Source organism: Mus musculus, chromosome 5, assembly GCF_000001635.26.
Source record: "Mus musculus strain C57BL/6J chromosome 5, GRCm38.p6 C57BL/6J".
In the NCBI taxonomy this organism is placed as follows: Eukaryota; Metazoa; Chordata; class Mammalia; order Rodentia; family Muridae; genus Mus; species Mus musculus.
In genome coordinates, this window is record NC_000071.6 from 65,860,192 (window position 1) to 65,879,700 (window position 19,509).

General features: G+C 45.0%; 1 protein-coding gene across 5 annotated transcripts in view; it reads left to right on the forward strand.

Moving 5' to 3' along the window:
- Positions 1-550: 550 nt before the first annotated feature.
- Rhoh (ras homolog family member H) overlaps positions 551-19,509 on the forward strand; it is a 35,959-nt gene continuing 17,000 nt past the window's right edge. The window contains exons 1-3 of one of the 5 annotated variants that reach the window (XM_030254861.1): positions 551-813; positions 1,119-1,296; positions 2,789-3,690. The gene's annotated coding sequence lies outside the window, so the exon portion shown is untranslated. Of the gene's footprint in view, positions 1,297-2,788; positions 3,691-19,509 lie in introns of those variants that run through there. The other 4 variants (XM_011240779.3, NM_001363454.1, XM_030254862.1 and 1 more) reach the window with 4 other exon arrangements.

Here is a 19,509-nt window from a genome sequence, read left to right on the forward strand (position 1 = left end):
TTTACAGCCAGTTCGTTTGTTTGGTGTGTGTGTGTGTTTGTGGTGGTGGGTTGGTGAAAGGGTCTCTCTCCTTTTACTGGGTAGGTTTCAGGGATCAAATGGAGTTGCCCGTCTTGGTGATGGGTGTCTTTATCAACTCAGCCATTTCACTGGCCCAAGTCTTTGCCTCTTCACTGTTGGTGGTATTTGCCCTGGAATCTCAGGGGAGGAGTGCTTGAAACTAAGACAATGGACCACTTGCCTTGTCTTACTGACCGTCCCTCCTTCCCCACAGCGGCCCAGCTCTGTCTAGAGTGAAAGGTTTCCTTCTTGCTTGCCATTTTGAGCCACCAGTGTTCCCCACCCCCCATCTGTCCCCAGGCTAGACTAAAGTATGAGAAGTTATATCCAGAGAGGATGGCTATGTGTGTGCGCTTGTCTGTCCTGCTTTAAATGTAAGGTATTGGGCCCCTTCTTTTCTTACCAGCCCCATTTATCTCTGTTGAGAGAGAGAGAGAGAGAGAGAGAGAGAGAGAGAGAGAGAGAGAGAGAGAGATTCCTCCTGGCGAGAGCAGGCTTCTCAGATAGGAAGCATGGTCAGGAAGGGAAAGAGGAACTTTGCAGCCCGATGTGGGTGCTACCTTCTCGGTTCCTTCCAGGCTGAGTGGGAGTGCTGGGGCTTGGGAAACACTCAACCCAGCCTAACCCGGGAGTGTGTGTGGCCACACGCGTGCAGACCATATGCAAAGGACGAAGCCTGGAGTAGCTAGATCCTGCTGTGGATGTCTTGCTTCAGATTCAGAGCGGCAGAGGCAGAAGCATCTGGAGGAGGAGGTTTGGTCCACGAGGGCAGCTGACTTTGCCCTTCTCTTTCCTCCCAAGAGTAGGCCCAGCTCACTGGTACCCTGAGGAACCCCCCCCCCCCCCCCCCCCGCAGCCTGCATTCTCCCACCCCCCACAGGTAGATCATTTTGAACTCTTCGGCTTTGGAGTACCAGAGCTTTCAGAAACTGGGTGAGAAAAACCGTTGGTAATGCCTTTCTCAAAGCACAGTTGACGTCAGTCTTCATCTGGATTGAACTGGAACGGCCTGGTGAAACCCAGAGGGTACATCATTGCCCTGTCACACCTGTCCCTAGGGTGTCGAGATGAAATCAGCCTGGCCAAGGAGAGACTGCGGAGGATTCACTGCACAGACCTTGCTACAGGCTGCTTAAGGGTGGCGGTTTGGTTTCCTTCCTCCCTGTGGAAATCCAAAGGCAAAGTGTCTATGTGGGCTTAGCACCCAGGAGCCAGAGGACCACCATCCCCAGCTCGGTAACTAGTGTCGCTTATTTGTTCCTGTGTTTGGGGAACAGCCTCCCTCTGTAGCCCAGGCTGGCCTTGAATTCTTGGTGAACGCTGGGATTACAGTATTGAGCACATGTTTACCCAGTAGTGCTTTGTTTTCTATGTCTTTTTTTCTGCTTCGTATTGCCTGCCAGAACACTTAGAGCCACAAGGGCACAAGCTTTCCTTTTGAACCCAACCCTTGTTTGATTTTTTTTTTTCACTTTTTCTTGACCTCATCTCAACACACATATATTTCTCTATTTAAACTTAAAACACAAGTCTCATAAACCAGACTGGCCTGGAAATGCTCTGTGTATCCCCAAGATGGCCTCAAGTTCCTAGTCCTTTGACTTCACCCTCCTGAGAGATTTCTTGTTTTTTTTTTTTTAAACTCATTTCATCTGGCAGAGGTGTTGGTGTTTGTAGCAGTTGCCCTCACCCTTAGAAACACAAACTCAGAGGCAAAGAAATTATTTGTGCTTTGCCTACCTAATAATATTCCAGTGGTAATCAAGCTTCCCACAAGGAATTTTCTGGAGAGAGACTAAGTTCCTACTTTACTAGTAAATTGCTACGGGGGGGGGGGGGGCTCATAGAGGCTTCTATGTGTCTATTTGTAAGCCTGATGTTGTCTCCTTTCTTCTGTCCATACCACGCTTCAAGTACATTGACCTATCACCCTCCCCTTTCTTTCTCCCTCTCCCTCCCCCTCTCCCCTCCCCTCTCCCCCTCTCCCCTCCCCTCTCCCCCTCTCCCCCTCCCCTCTCTCCCCCTCCCCCTCTCCCCCTCTCCCTCTCCCTCTCCCTCTCTCTGACAGGGTTTCTCTGTGTAGCCCTGACTGTCCTGGAACTCACTCTGTAGACCAGAACTCAGAGATTTGCCTGCCTCTGCCTCCAGAGTGCTGGGATTAGAGACGTGCCATTTAATCCCATTTAAAGTACCTAAGGCCTGGCTAATCCAATCTCATGTCTGCCTTAAGGTCTTTCTGCTGTTTGCCTACTTGGCACTCCGATATTTTGAGCAAGTTACCATCCTGGTCAGTAGCATTTATAGTGATTCAAGACTTAGGGTGGCGGGGCATGGGAAGGGGAGGGGGAGGGGAGGGGGGAGGGTGTTAATACTTCAGGAGAGTCAAATGGCTGGTTTAGGCAGTTTGACCATGGGGTTACATTGTGGCAGATGGTCTCTACACCTGGCTGGCACAGCGAGGAGGGACAAGTACAGTTGTGTTTTTAGTCAAATAATGAAACTCAGAGGGGTCAGAAAACAGCACAGGGTCTAGTACCTCCCGGCCCAGGTGCTGCTCTGTGGCGGTTACTTGACTTTTGCTATGCCCTTCATTTTTAAATTGTTACTAATACTGGCAGCACAACTCATTATTAATAAGGCAGAGTGATCCAGAGAACCCACCGACTGTCTCCTGCTGGGCTGGTGGTGAACTCCGTGTACAGCTGAGTTTTTTTTTTTTTTTTTACAGAGACTCTCTGTGAAGCTCTGGATGTTCTAGAATTCTCTATGTAGACCAGGCTGGCCTTGAACTCAAAGAACTCCACCTGCTTTTTGCCTCTTGAGCGCTGGAATTAAAGGCAGGTGCCATCATACCTGGGAAACCTGGAACTTCTGATCCTTCTGAACATTGGGATAACAGGTGTGTGCCAGGAACTATGGCTTTTATTCAGTACGGGGCACAAACACAGGGCCAGGCAAGTACGCTACCCATAGGCTCCATTCTCAGCCCGGAAGTTAAGTTCTTAGTTAAGTGCTTTTACTTAAGCTTAAGTTAACCGAGACCAGCCAGGACAGTGAAACCGATTTTCCTCTCTTGTTTCATTTCCTGAAAGAATCATCCCAGTTTCACCCCCTTTCCTTCCCTCAACAGGAGGGAATGGAGAGAGAGAAACGATCCAGAAAGGATAAAACGGTAATCAAACAGAAATCCAGCCGTGCAGCAAAAGCCCTATTTGGCCTCTTGCTTGGGTAGGTTTCACAGGCTCATGGAGGGAAACAAACGCACATGCGCACAGGCCCCTAAACCCACACAGGCGAAACCCCTTTGTGGAGAAGCCAGCCACAGGAAACTCACTTCGGCACAGGAACTTGCTAATCGCTTTTGTCACTTTCGGAGTGTTCCTCTGCCTCGGTCACCTCCGACACTGAGGCCCACCACCTTGGGCTGGACTCTGCCAGTCCGGTGTTGCAGCTTTTCCAACAGTGACTCATTGGGAGCCTTGGGGAAGAGAGAGAGAGAGAGAGGTAGACCTCAGGAGGGACTCTCAGCAGTAATAGATTTGAGCTACGTTAGCTTTTACATGGCGTGGAGAGCTACTTAGACTTCCGGAGTCAGTCATTTTGGTGATGAGACTTGGCATTCTACCCCAGGTAAGACTTTTGCCTCTTTAAAAATGTTTTTTCGGTGTCTCAGGAATCTCTGTGATTTTGTTAAGATTTTTTTCTTCTTCTTTAGGCTGAACATTGTAATGACCTTTTTTAATTTGTTGCAAAGTGTAGACTAAACTCAGAGATGGGGGTGTGTTCGGCCGTCTACCCCAACTCTAGAGTCTTAACAAGACACACTTTGGTTTTCTTTCTATTTTGCTTTGTTTTTGTTTTGAGATGAGGTCTTGGATAGCCTGGGCTGGCTGATGTGAAGTCAAAGATGGCCTTGAATTCCTGACCCTTCTGCTTCCACCTCCCAGGTGCAGGAGTTACAGGCATGTGCCACTGAGTCTTAGTTTCTAAGGTATTCCCATATGTTCTTGGGGCTGTGTCAGAGCTTGCTTGTGTGGGGACTTTAGACTTCATGCAGCAGTGTTTGATGAAGGAAATCTAAGGGCCCTCCAGCATCCACAGAGAGCAGCTTTAAAGTTATCTAGCTATGTAGAAAAAAAAAATCGAAATAAAAACCATATCCCAGAATTCCTATCTAGCTATTCTCAATCCCAATGGCCCCTTTCTGTACATTTCTAGATTAAATTTAGTTTCTCAGCAGGTTTCATGCTGTGCACTGCCAATAGATTGGCTGGGCTGTAACATCCACAGCAACAAAAGCTTGGGGGAAAATCACCGGTTTTAGGTGCTTCACTAAATTAAAGTTGTGACAGATGGGTTCAAGCGACCGGATCTAAGATGGTGCTGTGCATGAGAGAAGAGAAATATAAGGAAACCCGTCCTTCGGTGGACCTTCAAGTCTAGTAGTTACAGCGAAAGATACAGGTTAGGAAACAGTTGAAGAAGAAGCTGGGTCACAGAAGCTTTAACAGCTGTAGGGTTTCGAGAAGGGTTCTGGGAGTGAGCTGGAGTGCTCAGAAGGAAGGATGCTTATAAAGGATGGGGGCTTAGCAGGAAGCCTTAGGAAGGATGGGGGCTTAGCAGATGGAGAAGGGGAAGGTTGTTGTAGACTTGGAGGGCCATGTGGACTTTCCATAAAGAGGAGACTGACTGGCCTAGAGACTGGCCCAGTGGTTTACCCTCTGCCGGATCAGGGTTAGAAAGACAGGGTGTGGGCCAGCTGGAGAGATGAATGAGAAGAGACTACATTCTGTAGTTTTAAACCTTCTTTTAGCCATTTGTAGAGGGACTCGGCCAGTTTTGCATCCTTGGGCCACCTTCTGAGTGCTTAGGACTGTTTTGTGATACCCCTTGGGCCTCTAGCAGTGTTCCTTAGTCCATTGTGGATGCAGAGAAAGGCCTGGGGTGGGGGTCGGGGGGAACCTCTGTGTCTGTTTTCCTATTTAAAGACTTTCAATCATCTGTCTTTCTTCTGGGGAGGTTGACTAGGTGGATAAGCAAGTCTCTGACCTTGAAGAGCTTCTCTTTCAAAGAGAGTGAGCCCTTTGGGCCATATAACAGTTGTTTCCACGGACATTCCCTTAGAGAGATAGCATGTTATAGTGATTCCTGGACCATGAAAACTGGAATCTAAAACCATGGCAAATGAGCAAGAACCTGGAGTCCAGGGGCCCATGTTGAAGCTTGGCTCTGTTATTTCTGGGCCATGGGAACGTCAGACAAGTCACTGAAATTCTTCAATGTTCCTTTTTGTGTTGTTATTATAAGAGACCTTTAAATAACAGTAGCAATAACTGAAAATTACTCCCCCCAAAGGCTGCAGTTGAGATAAAATATACAAAGTGCTTAATGTAGTGTCTAGCTTACAATAAACTCTCAAAGGTCAGCCCTTAGGACTTGTAAGGATTTGGCTATGGACAATGGGGGAAAAAAAAAGGGCGCTGAGCTGGCCCAGGGGCAAGCTTTCTACAAACTTACCTTTTTAAATACATTGTTCCTTTTAAGGGAAATTGGGGGTGACAGGTAAAGGGCTGGGAATGAACTATAGACCAAACACAGAGTTTAGATATTTTATAGTGTTCACATGTGAAGAAAAGAGAACAGATTTGAAAGCAATGTTTTAAGCCTTTCCATGCCAGCTCTTCCAGCTGGCTCTGAGCATCTGCAGTTGTTTGTGAGTGTCTGTCTGGAAGGGTGTCTGAAGGTAGTGGGCAGAATTACAGAGGTTCTTGGAACCCAGGACAGAGAAAGATGCTTATTTCTTGACCCCATTTAAGTCAAGCAATATTACTTCAGTATTTTAGTTGCAATGCTAGCATGATACAGCTGAGAATTCATCCCTGCTCCACAGTTGGAATACTTTTGACCGCGAGTTATTGAAGAAGTGGTTTGGGGTCTGGATGCTTAGGGCCATTGAAAACCTGGGTTCAAAGCTTCCTGCTTTCCCTTCCTCTAGATTGCAGGTTCATATGGATCAGAAAGCCTTTTTAGGAGTGCATTGTGTAGCTGGTATGCTAATTATGAAGCCGGTTCTCAATTATGTGTCAAAGTTGCGAGGCTCTGGCGAGAGATCTCGGGGCAGCAGCCAGAAAGTGGGCCATGAATGGGAATTGAGAGGCAGCATGGCAATATTAGACTGAGGTGATCAGTGAGAGAAGGAAGCCTTTGATGGAGGGGTGGGGATGGGGTACCAGAAGCACCTGGCCTCGGTCCTCACCTGCCCAGTCACCCCTGTGACTGCTTGAATGCTCTGAGCAATCTCTGGACAGTCTGCACTAGGAACTTTCACGCTGTTCTGAGATACGGATGACTGTTGTAAGGTTGACTAGTCTAGTTTTGGCTGGACACCAGAACCACATGGAGAACTTTATGTGTCTTACCATAGCCCTGGAAAGGGCATCCAGGAATCCGTGTGATTGAAAATACAAGCCCCAAAATGACATGGAACCAGTTTTTTTGCATAAGATGATCTGAGAGCCATTAAACGAAGCTTTCTCCTACCCCAACACCAAACACGTCCCCAAACACCAGCACGGTAAACAGTGCTGGGGTGCTCCTGACTGACCTCTCTGTGTTGTGATTGACATTTGTACACCGAAGAGGATTCTCCTTTGTCCTGAATTTATTCCTTGAGATGAGTTTCTGGGAGTGACATGACTGGATTAAGGGTATGAGCAGTTTTAGCTCAATCCTGTTTTCATAAAGGGCCTTCTCTAATACCTCTAGACCAGCGGTGCTCAACCCTCCTAACGCTGTGGCCCTTTCACACACTTCTGCATGTTGTGGTGACCCCCCAACCACAAAACTTTTTCGTTGCTACTTCATAACCCTAATTTTGCTACTGTTATGAATCGTAATGTAAATATCTGATATGGGACCCCCAAAGGGGTCATGACTCACAGGTTGAGAACCACTGCTAAAGTGTTGTATACATGTAGAGCGATACAGTATTATTCTGGGAGAGCTCAAAGGGAGAGATTTACTATCAAGGAGAAAGTGTCTGATCATTTCCCCCTCTTTCTATCCCTGTAGAATGGGGTGCTAGTGAGTCACTTGGGAAGAGATTTCCAGAGCATAACTGATGTGTGATGGCTTCTTCTAGTGTAAGCTGGGACCTTCTTATCTTGCCATTTGGTTTCTGGTAAAACTGAAGTCAGCAGTGGCTTCTTCCCCATTTCCTAGAAAAGAAAACCAAGGTCGAGTCTGGTGAGGTAACAGGCGCCAGGCTTCTCACTGTATCCCTGGTGAGGTAACAGGATGCGGGGTTCTCACTGTACCCCTGAGAGCTACAAGTTGTCATTCATTCAGTTTATTGTTGTAGCAACTGGGTAGTGTGTGTACATGACCTTATTCAGGGAAGTAGATGTGAAATAAATACATTCAGTGAGTTGGTGGTTAATCAAGTCCAAAGGGACATAGGATTGCCCTATCGTTTTTAAATGTTTTATTGGTTATTTGCATATAAGGCTGACAGAAATCCTCCTTTGTTGAACAGACAAGAATAAGGTGAATTTTCAGAACCTTTCATGAGAAGAAAAATTGCTTTTGGGAAGTGACAACTGAGACTCTTGCTGATGTGTGCTAGTTTGCAAGAGCAGACTGTAGTATTTGCAGAAGTTTCGGAAGCTGCTCAAGTTGCTGGCGCTGTTGATCTGGGTGATGGATGCTGTGTGACTCTATGCTATGTGACCATCTCTTCCTCATCTTCGTGGTTCAGTGATCTTGTGTCCTTAGCTAGAAATCAGTCATGGAATGTTTATTTTTACCAAAGCAGCAAACACAGCAAGCTGCTTAGAACAAGATGATTAAAAGTTTGACTTCTATGCTGATTTTATGATGAATGAGAAACTTGAAATGAAGGCATTGGGGTTAGAGAGGTGGCTCGGTGGTTAAGGTTACTGGCTGTTCTTCCAGTGGACACAGGTTCAATTCCCAGCAACTGCATGACAGTGTGTAACTCAAGTTCTGGGGGATCTGATGCCCTCACACAGACATACATGCAGACAAATCACCAGTGCACATGAAATAAAAGTAAAATAATAATAAATTATACCTGGACAATTGGAAGGAAGGAAGGAAGGAAGGAAGGAAGAAAGAAAGAAAGAAAGAAAGAAAGAAAGAAAGAAAGAAAGAAAGAAAGGAAGGAAGGAAGGAAAAAAGGCATTTTGCATGTTGGAATGGTAAAATAGAATTTATTTTTACTTCATTTATAGTAGCTGTGCATGCATGTTTTTATAAACTAGAGAAAGTAAGAAGGTGTGGAAATTTCTAGTCTGGCTTTGCCTTGTCTCTGACCTGCATGGCTGGAGATAAGCCCTTGGGGCAGGACACAGTAAAGGGGGTTTGGATCCGGGCCATGCAGTGTTGTGGAAGCTGAAGGTTTCCTTTGGACATCTGAGAATGTAGGAAGTACTGGGCTCTGAGGACGTGTTAGGTATCCCATAGGCTAGAAGACCAATGCCGCCATAAACTAAGACCCTAAACACTTTCTGGACACAGTGCTTCTTTGGGTAGACTGAGAACTAACCCACAGAGAGGCTTCAGTCTAAGACCAGGGGAGCCAGAGATGCTGGTGCATGCCTGTAATCCCAGCATTTGGGAAGCTGAGGCAGGAGGTTTGAGAGTTGGAGGCAAGCTTAGCTTCTCTGCAAGACTGTCTCAGAGCAAAGCAAAACAAACAAACAAGCAAGCAAACAAACAAACAAACAGCAACAACAGCACAAAACAAAACAAAAAACCTCACCCAACAGAGCCAACTAGTCCAGGGTCCACAGTATTGAGGGGAGCACTGTAATAAGTGCTTAGAAAATCTTTGAACCCACTCCTCACTTACAGAAGAATAAAGTTCTGATGGGGAGGGAGAGAAACAGCAGGACTGATGACGACACAATGAGAGGAGACGAGAGCACGTCCTCAGGAAAGGAAAGGGTGACGGTTCCAGAGGCCACGAGTGTAACTAGAAATAAAAAATGAGGATGGATACTGGAAAGGATAAATTCTTCTGAATTGGGGGCTGGAGAGATGGCTCAGTGGTTCAATCCCCACCACTTACATGGCAGCTCACAACTATCTGTAACTTCCTGTTCCAGGGGGTCTGGCACCCTCATACAGACATACATGCAGTCAAATCACCAACGTGCATCAAATAAATGAATTATTACAATTATTCTGAATCATAGGTTCTCAAATGAGTGTGTCCAAGAGTCACATGTGTGTGTATGTGTTTGTGTGTGTGCATATGTGTTTGTGTGTGTGTATGTGTTTGTGTGTGTGTATGTGTGTGTGTGTGTGTGTGTGTGTGTGAGAGAGAGAGAGAGAGAGAGAGAGAGAGAGAGAGAGAGAGAGAGAGGTGGGTGTTAATAAGTACAGCATCCTAAGTTGTCTCCCTCCATGTTTTCTGTTGGAAAGAGGCAGGAGGGAATACACGTATACATTTTTGATAAATCTGATGTGGATGGTCTTCAGGTAATGTTTTGTGAAATGCTATAGATTAAAGGTTATAGTTTGGTTTGGTCTGAGGAAACACATACTCTCTGGGTCTATGTGTTTGCGTCTCTGTCAGTTTCTGTCTCTGTCTGTCTGTCTCTCTGATGTGGGTGAGACTGGGGGCTGGAGACTCACAATTCAAGAGCTTATCGTGTGAAGGTATAGAAACAGAGAAGGTAAAGACAGAGTTATTTGCTTGTTATAGAAAGACACTAAAGCCAGGAGGCTGTACTCGCTACACTCCTTAGACAGATGCAGTGAGTACCATGGAGTTACCCCCCCCCCCCCCCCCCACACACACACAAGCAAACAGCTTTGGGCAGGAATTTGAATCATCCAGGGAACTTTGAAAACCCATGAACACCTTGGTTTTAAATGACAGGGAGGTCATCATTAGGAATAAACTTACATGAGAGTATGGTGAGGGGGTTATAGCAGAAAGTATTGGGAATCTTGGTGCACGAAAATATTATGTTAAAGGAAGAGGGAAAGAATAATTTTTGATAAAATGGAGTACCATAACCAGAGACCTGTAACACTCACAATAATAATGACAGATATACATCATAAAATGAACAGGACAGGAAATGGCACCTCTGCAATAACCGTGGTCCTGAGACCACCTGGTTCTGTTTTCCTACCTTTAGAATGTCAGTGACTGTCACTAACTCTCACATGTTCTTCTTATGCTGGAAATGAGCCGTTCTCTCCCCATATTCCCATCTCTCAGGTCAGGACGTGATAAATCAAGAACAAACTGGGAGCTCATCCTCACAGCAGAGCCTTGGCTTAGGGTCTGTTGGCTATGAAGCATCAGAAACCTAGAGTCAGACTTGTGGGAGTATTTGCTCACCATCCCCATCCCTGTGTGACCTGTGTGTTGGTGTTGGCTTAAGCCCTGGAAGAGCCTTCAGCCTCTTTCTACCCCACCATCTATCGGCCTCTTCTCCTTCATTTTAATTTTCCCTCCCTCATCCCCCCCCCCCATTCTGACAGAGTCTCACTCAGTAACCTGGGGGATTCTGGAATTCACTTTATAGTCTAGGGAAGCCTCATGGAATGCTGAGACTACAGGTTGAGCCACCAGCCTGAGTAGGGGTGTGTTTCTTTCTCTCTTCTTCCAAAAACCAATTTATTTTATTTTATTTTTATTTTGTGTGCATTGGTGTTTTGCCGGCATGTATGTTTGTGGGAGGCTGTCAGATCCCCTGGAACTGAAGTTACAGACAGTTGTGAGCTGAGTTGTGAGCTGCCATGTGGGTTCTGGGAATTGAACTCAGAACCTCTGGAAGAGCAGCCGGTGCTCTTAACTGCTGCGTCGTTTCTCCAGCCCCGAGGGACGTTTCTTAATAAGTTTTGGGATTACTGAGTCATTTGGGATCTAATGAGAAGCAAGGAGCTCTGAGAAGACCCTATATAAGAATATGGACATTTGCCGTACAGTTTGGGAATATGCACCTAGTCTTTATTTAATTTCTTTATTTTATTTAAATTCTTTAAAGTCTTCTTAAGATTCCGTAAGTTTCACATTAAGAACCCTGGCCTCAGAGGCTGTCAGTAGCACAGGGGAAGCATTATGGGATGGAGGAAATCCCGCTCTGTTCTTTGTGATCTCAGGTTAAACAAACAGACTCTCCCCTGATCCTGACCTGAGGACAAGATGGCGGCCGGCGGATGCTTTAGAGCATCAGAGCCACAAGCTGCGCTGCGCATGCGCTCGAGCAGGTTCCTACCAAAGAGAATGTGCACACTGCCCTAAGTCCGTCCTTCCGAGGCCTGTAGGGAGAGCTGCTTCCCAAAATTCCACTGAAGTATCCTATATACAACTGGGTGTAACCTCAGAGAACACCAGAGACACAGTGACATTTGCATACAGAGAGGATCAACACAGACTACAGTGTGGAGTTACCGAGTCAGGGTCAGCTGACACCCCCAGCCAGGCGGGGAAAGGTACACAGCTGGCTTGTGTGCTGTTTCTGAGTGTAAGATGTAGCTTTCCCTTTCTGTCTGTCTGTCTCTGTCATCTCTGTTTCTGTGTTTCTCCCTTTCCTTCTCTTGTCTGTCTGTCTGTGTCTGTGTCTGTGTCTGTGTCTGTGTCTGTGTCTGTGTCTGTGTCTGTGTGTGTCTATGTGTGCAGGCATGCTCAGTGTGGGAATTGAACCCATGGCTTCATGTATGCACAAGGCAAGCACTCCAGAATGGGAGCCAGATTCTCCATCTAAATAGTCTTTCTTCCCTGAAGCTGACATGGGGTTGGGCCTTGGCAGCTTTGGGGACAGCCTTTCCCCTGTACAGTCTTTTGACCACAGATGCCCCTTTGGCCACTGTGAGTGTGAGAGCCTGTAGTCTGGGGAACTGTGGGTGTTGGTTGAAAACTCAAGCCTCTTCTAGTTTTTTCTCAGCAGAGAGACACTTACCCCAAATCCACATGCTTTAACCAGCCAGCTTTGCTGAAAGCCAGAAGATGATGTCATAGGGTGGGTTGCAGGTGGGGGTGGGGAGAGGGAATCCTCAACCCTTCAGAGACCAAATATGTGAAACTGCCTATGGATTTATGAAATATGAGTTAAGATTCTCTTTTTCTGGGAGTAGTATGAGAACTGTATACCTATCTTTGAGGTAGAAGATGAAAATCTCTAACAGATGTGTTCATGTAAGGCGTGTAGCCTGCCTTCTATTACTGATTTAATCATTGTAGCCCTGTGGTTAGGTTTTATGCCAAGTTCTGTTTGTATCAGAGTAATAACATTGCATCCCATAATCCCCGCTTACAGCCCACCTCAGCTTGCACTCCAGAACAGACTCCCGGTGGTCAGGCTTATGACTGGTCTGACTTTACAGTGGTGCTCATAGACCTGTTCCACCTTTCCTTTTCAGAATAATATTCCCTACGTCACATAAGATGCTCAACACTTTACTATGAAATAGTCTTCAAGTTAGTGACTGTGCCCAGACACGTGCAGATGCTAGCGTTCTGAGCATGTTGGTATGGGTTGGATAAGCAAGGATGCTAACATGTTACCTAGTGGATTCTCAGTAAACAGTACTTTCAGTTGAGGAAGGCTCATCAGACCATTGTAGGCCAAGGAACAGTCTCTGTACACCACCCACTCAGCTTCATCGCTGCCCTTAGCTAGCTGGTAGAGCCCTTTGTTACTGCAGGTGAGTAGCTGGCTCCTCTCCCTCCCTCCTTTGTCTCCCACCCCTCCAGGCCCGTCTTCCTGTCTCTTGAGATACCTCTAAGGATGTATACCTCACCGTGAATCCTTTTCTGCCTCCTTCTCTTGTATTTTTTTCTCAGTTGCCACAAGACTTCCTATTAGCTTTATTCCAACTGTGTGCTGAAGGCAACGCCTGCCATGGTGGGGAAGTCTAAGAACATGATGGATCAGCCCTCCTTAAAAGGAAAGGGAAAGCAGATATTTAAAATCAAATTTAAATGACTAAAGCCATTTCTGTCAGCAACAACCCCCCCCCAGGGTGTTTTGTATCATTTGCTTTTATAATACTTCTCTTCAGATAAAGCCTGACTTTCGTTAGTTCTAGTATCTTTGGACAGTAACTGGCTCACTTGATGTTGGTGGCATCTCTTCCTCTGGTCATGCTGAGGGGATAGATGGCACTAGATGTCTGTACAGGAAATGGGAGGAGGTAAGCCAGAAAACCCGTACACATTGGCAGTGCCACAATTTCCTCTGTCTGCTAAGACAATGTTGTTATCTCGCTCCAGTATCTCGATTCTCTGGCTGTATCAGAGAAATGTCCACAGTACTGTTGGCTTTAAGACCTAATAGTAAATGTAGGTTCATAATAGTAGTGCCCATCTGCAGTAACAAATGTGACATATGCTTTTTAACACAAGGACACCAAGAATATGCTTTTGCATCTGTAAGATTTGGTTTACTGAAATCCCTATTACTCCAGGGTCTTCACTCCAAGGTGTACAGACCCCATAAGGGAGAGTCCCAATGTTGCTTCCCAGTGGAAGAGAACACCCCCACCCCATGCCCTGCTAACTCCCAGAGGGAGCATTTGATTTAAAGGGAAGCTTTGGCAGTCTGTCCAGTGCCTTTCTTCTTTTTGTTATCTGTGTCTCAGGGAAAGTAATTAAAAGGGAAGTTGTGTCAATATTAATATTAAATTCTAGAGCTGTGAACATAATGTGGATAGCAGGGAGGCCTGTATAAAATTTAGATAGAAAGTTCCAAACCAGATTGATGGCTTTGGATTTCCCCAAGTTCTGCTCTCTGACTTGAGAAAGACCTCTTACCTGCTTGTCTGGGAGAAATGTTAATTTCTCTTCCAAAAGGGGTGAGATGCCTATGGTTTCAATTTAAGATTAGATGGCTAGTTTTCAATATTGTAGTCAAGAAAAAAAAACCCAGAATTTTCAACTTAAGTTCATGTTTTTGTTTGTTTGACCTGTGACAAACTAACCTTACATTTTAAGCTTTTTGGACATAGTTGTCCTTTCTTTGGATGACTGAAATTCTTGCACTGCAAATTTCTTTTCAACATGTATTGATGCTGTTTTGCAGTTGAATTTGATCATGACTGCCTAGTCTCCTTTTTCAACAGGTGGAGAGCTCACCGTATTCCCCACCAGTTATGGTTTCTTTCTTTCTTTTCATTTCTTTGTCAATTTTGAGAATGGTTGTTGTCTCTGAAGTATGCACTGCATTATTCAAACAACTAATAATCATAGCGAGATGCAGTTATGGTGTGAAAATCACTGTGACATTTTGAAGAAAATTGATGCTTTAAAATCTATATATTTATATTTTATCTTTTAAAATTCTGAGGATCTTAGATTAGAGATCTAAGGTTCTTGGGTCTTACACTTTGATATGCACAGAAACCACTTTTAATGAAGGGTATTGGAGTTAATAGGTTGGTGAGTCTATATTTTTAAAGTTAGAGAATTTATTGCTAGCTGTAGAGCTCTGTAGCTAATTTTGGAATTTAAGTAAAACAAAATTTTCAAATGATGAATACAGCTGAATATTTCTAATTTCATCACATGTCAGAAATTTCCCAAAGGAACCATACATATTTGATTCGGTGCATGTGTGTATATAGGCATATGGATTTGTGTGTATGTGTGTGCTGTGCATGTGTATGTAGGCATGTGGGTTTGTGTATGTATACACATATATGTATACATTTAAGCATATGTATACATGTGCTGTGCATGTGTGTATAGACATGTGGGTTTGTGTGTGCATATGCACATATATGTATATGTTTAATCATGTGTATATGTGTGCTGTGCATGTGTGTATAAGCATGTGGGTTTGTGTGTGTATGCATGCACACACATGTATGTGTTTAGGTTTGTGTGTGTGCATGCACACACATGTGTGTGTTTAGGTGTGTATGCACATTCATGTGTGTGTTTAGGCCAGAGGTTGATGCTGGGTGCCTTCCCCCAGCACTCTTCGCCTTGTCTGTTGAGGCAGCATCTCTTGCTTGAATCCAGAGCTCACTGATTTAGCTGGGCTAGATGGCTGTAGGGATCACTTGTCTCTATATCCCGAGGCCAAGATTACAGGCAGGTCACTATGCTTATTGACACCTATATGGGTGCTAGGATTCTAGCGACGGCATCTGTGTGTCGTGTGCTTTACTACTGAGCCACCTGGCCATCCCAGCAGACTGATCTTCTCTTCCTCATTTCCTGTTACTTCTTCAGCTCTAGTTTGAGGTATAGTAGAGCATCTGCATGGTCCCCAGACACACACTTGTTACTTCTCCAGGCCTTTGCACTTTCCCCTCTTTTGGTTTTGTGAAACTCCTCTCCAGCTTGTATTCGGTGCGCCTCCTGTGTGCCACTTGAGTGGTTTCAGCCATTGGCAGTCTTCATTGCTTCCTCGCTAATCTTTAATATCCTTCTCTGGAGTCCAGCTTCCTCCATACGTCTTTAATGGGGTCCTCACCTGAGCATCTCATTTCCAGTCTGGTTTCTTCTTTGATGCACCTACTTAATTGGCGCATCTCCTGTCTCCATTTGTTTCTTCCCCAGCAGCAGAATCTGTATCTTGTCCGCACAGTCAGCCAAATCCCAGGCAAGCTGGGACTACTGTGACCAGTGAGTGCTGTATATAAAGCAAGTAACTAAGAAAAGTTGTTTAAACAAGATAAGATGCACAGTAAACTCAGTGGACAAAATGGAAGCCATAGGTGGTTGGAACACTGTTCTACACCCTACTTTATTTGTGTCTTAATATAGTTACGTCTACCATCATGGGTATAGCTCACGGCTACATAAAACTCTAAAGCTCTAAGCTGGGTGTGGTGGTTCACATTTATAATCTCAGCATTTGAGAAGCTGCGACCGGAGGATTGTTGTGAGTTCAAGGCTATAGGGAACACACACACACACACACACACACACACACACACACACACGAGTGCTAGACAGCCTGGCTAGAGTAAAAACCCGTTCACCTGCTCTGTCCTGCCTCCCAGTTCTTGCCCCTCTATGGGAAGAGATGGTGGGATGGTGAGATGACATAATGCTCAGCTTTGGTCCAATTAACAGTGAATGCAATCAGAGGCTATACATTTTCCTTATTGCCTTGGCCAGTAGGTCTATAAATTTGGGGTATTTTCTACCATATGAGACTATTGTGAAGAGAAAATGAGCTAACACGAAAGTGCCTGCATCATGGTCTAGAACTTTCTAGACACTGAATAAATAGTGTAGTGTGTAACAGCCGGGCTTATGGACTTGGATGTTTAAATGGGCTGAAATTCCTTGTTTTACTGTGTCTGCTTCTAAAAGAATAGTTATCTCTGAGGAGTACTTGTTTAAAAGAAATGTCATTTAATGCCATAGGCAGGTTCTAGAAAATGTTTCCTTAATTTAGTCACTGTGTAGACTTCATAAAATGTACTGACATAAATCAAGTCAGCTACGAAACTGGACATGGTGACATAGCTTGTAATTGCAGGAGACCGCGGTGGGAGAATTTTAAGTCAAGACCTATCTGGGCTAGAGTGAGTTCAAAGCCTGCCTGGACAGCTTAGTTTAAATCCCTGGCTCAAAAATAAAAATATAAAAATAAAAATAAAAAAAAATGAGATGAAAACAAAGAGAGCTGAGGGCAAAGCTCAGTGGTAGAATGCCTACCTCGCTTGTTCAGATCTCTAGGTTCCATCTTCAGTACGGGGTAGGAGTGGGGGCAGCGATGGCATCACAGATGCTATAATGTGATGGAGCCATTGTTGGGTATGCAGCCCATTATGGACAGATGTGCAGGGCATAGATGTATTTCTAGGTACTGAAATAAATAGCACACACCCCTCCTAGGTCCTCCTGGCATTTTGACCTGGGATGAAATCCTCTTGTTTCACACCATGATAAAACTAAGTCCAGAAGATGGTAACTTGCTCCTGGTGACCAAGCAGAATTTAATCCATTTGTTCTCTGTATGCAGGCAGGCCTTGACATTGCCCCAGCAGCCCAGCTTCAGCCGGCTGGTGGTCTGGGCTCTAGATTAGGTTCCCCTTTCTAACTTAACTAGGGGTGTTATAGCTTGCAAATAAAATACCAGGGACCAGCTAAAACTGAATTTCAGATAGAGAACTAGTGATATCTTTACTAAACAAGTATCCCATGACCACCAATTAAAAAAAATAAATTGTTTTGGAGGAAAAAAATAGAAAAATGAATAGGTAAGGGAATATCAGATGTTAATTATGCTGTCGGCACGCTGTTTCTGTTGGCCTTGCGAATGTGCCTTTAAAGGGTGGAAAAGGACTCTGGAAGAGTGAGGATATTGTTGTCGTCATTGTTTTTTAAGTTGTTTTATTCCAAAAATGTTAGTACAGCTAAAGACAAGCAACTTGCGAAGTGAGGCTGGAGTGGAAGAGAATGACGGATAAGGGCACGTAGATATTTGAAGATGCCACAAGGAAGCTCTTTCCTGTGTGTGCTAAACTGAAAAATCAATACGAAATATGGGGCTGGCAAGATGGCTCCGTGGGTAAAAAGGCACCTGAAAAAAAGTCTGATGATCTGAGTTCAATCCCCAGGACCCACATGGTACGAGTAGGGCATTGGCCACAAGATAAACAAACAAATAAATAAATGTAATTAAAAATTCATTACTAGAATACCATGAAAAAACTGTCCTTGATTTTTCATTTTTAAAATTTCTAGGCTAAGCCGGGCAGTGGTGGCACACACCTTTAAGCCCAGCACTTGGAAGGCAGAGGCAGGCAGATATCTGAGTTTGAGGCCAGCCTGGTCTACAGAGTGAGTTCCAGGATAGCCAGGAACACACAGAGAAACACTGTCTCAAAGAACAAACAATCCTTCTAGGATATGTCAAGTCCCCCCAGCCCTTGACGTTTTGGAGACAGTTTAAAGGTCAGTTGTGACTGGTTTGCTATAGGGGTACTCAAATGGGGAGTGTTCAGAAATGGAATCGGGAAGCGGTCTCCTGGTGCCCCATTCTTGTGTATTTATTTGCATGGTTCACGTGGGTAATTTTTTTCTTCCAGTGAGATTGGCTTTGAGGAGAGCATGGGACCAGAAGTACAGTGGACTGTGAAAAAGACTTGACCTTCTACCTCATTAATGGAGGGCCACCTAGGCAGGAGGTACCTTCTCGTAAGGTGGTCCCCTCCTGGATACTTGATGCAACCTCTTTTTCTCCTCCTCTTTGGGGTATCTGATTAGATTCTGGTCTGTAATCCTTAAAAAAAACCGAGGGGCCCAGAATATTCTGCTCTGTGCACAAAATAGCAGTGATAAGGCAGCCAAGGAGACCCTGGAATTCATCCAGGAGAGGACACATAAAGAAGGAAGATGATAACAGGCTTTCATGTGATGGAGAGAGGAAGCCCCTGAATCATGTGCCTCGTGGGGCACAGAGGAGGGAAAGGACTCTGCCTGCTCAAGATGAACCCCAGATAGCAGGGATGCTTTGGACCTTGTTTCTGAAAAATGCCATGTGTGGTTCTCACTGCTCTAGTACCTGAACACAAATACACACACACACACACACACGCACGCACGCACGCACGCACACACACGCGCGCACGCATGCACGAACGCAAACGCACACGCACACGCACAAGCATGCGCACGCACACACATACCCTCATTTAACTTGGACCAAGTTAGAAATGAAACAGAAGATCCCATTGAAAAGTTTTTAGGTGTACTCTTTGGGTAAGACTTATTCATACAAAACAGCAACAACAACAACAACAACAAAGTCTCTGAAATAAATAAGCCCATCATGGGATATGCTTGGGAGGGCCTGGAGCAATATGTTCCAGGGCATAGTGTACTGTAGCATCCTGATCAGAGGTGATAAGAGGCAAGAATTCCACGTGGTTCCTAAGAGCAGTGACTGCTCTTAGCAGTGCAGCCCTGTGTTTCTCTGTTGGGATAGTCTCTCTTCTAGTTCCTCTGTGTTAGAAGCCTGAGTGCACAAAACACAGAATACTGGGGAGACTGCTTGATTCGTCACTGTAGCAATATTGCATTAATGCAAATTATTGAATATCCTCAGTGGATATGGGGTGAATGGGTAGGGTGGCATTTTTTTGTAATGTCTGTAGTCTGTCTGTTACTATAATAAAATACCTGAGGTTAGGTAAGGCTGCCCGCTTTCTCTCAAACTGAAGCATGGATAATTGGGAAGGTTCTCCTTACATAGCAGGAGTCTCAGAAATGGGGGATCAGGACATCACTAATTTGAACAGCAAAGCCACCTCTCTTCAACTTTTGTCACTCCTGCTTTCAGTGGCAGCACATATACTGGTATGATTTTTAAATGATTTTGTGTGCTCTGTATTGCCTTCGAAAAGTTATTTGCCTGGATTTTCCAGCGGACGGGGCAGTGCTGAAGAGGATGGGAGATGGTCATGTCCCTGTGGTCACGTCCCTGGGCTTGTCCAAAGCCATTT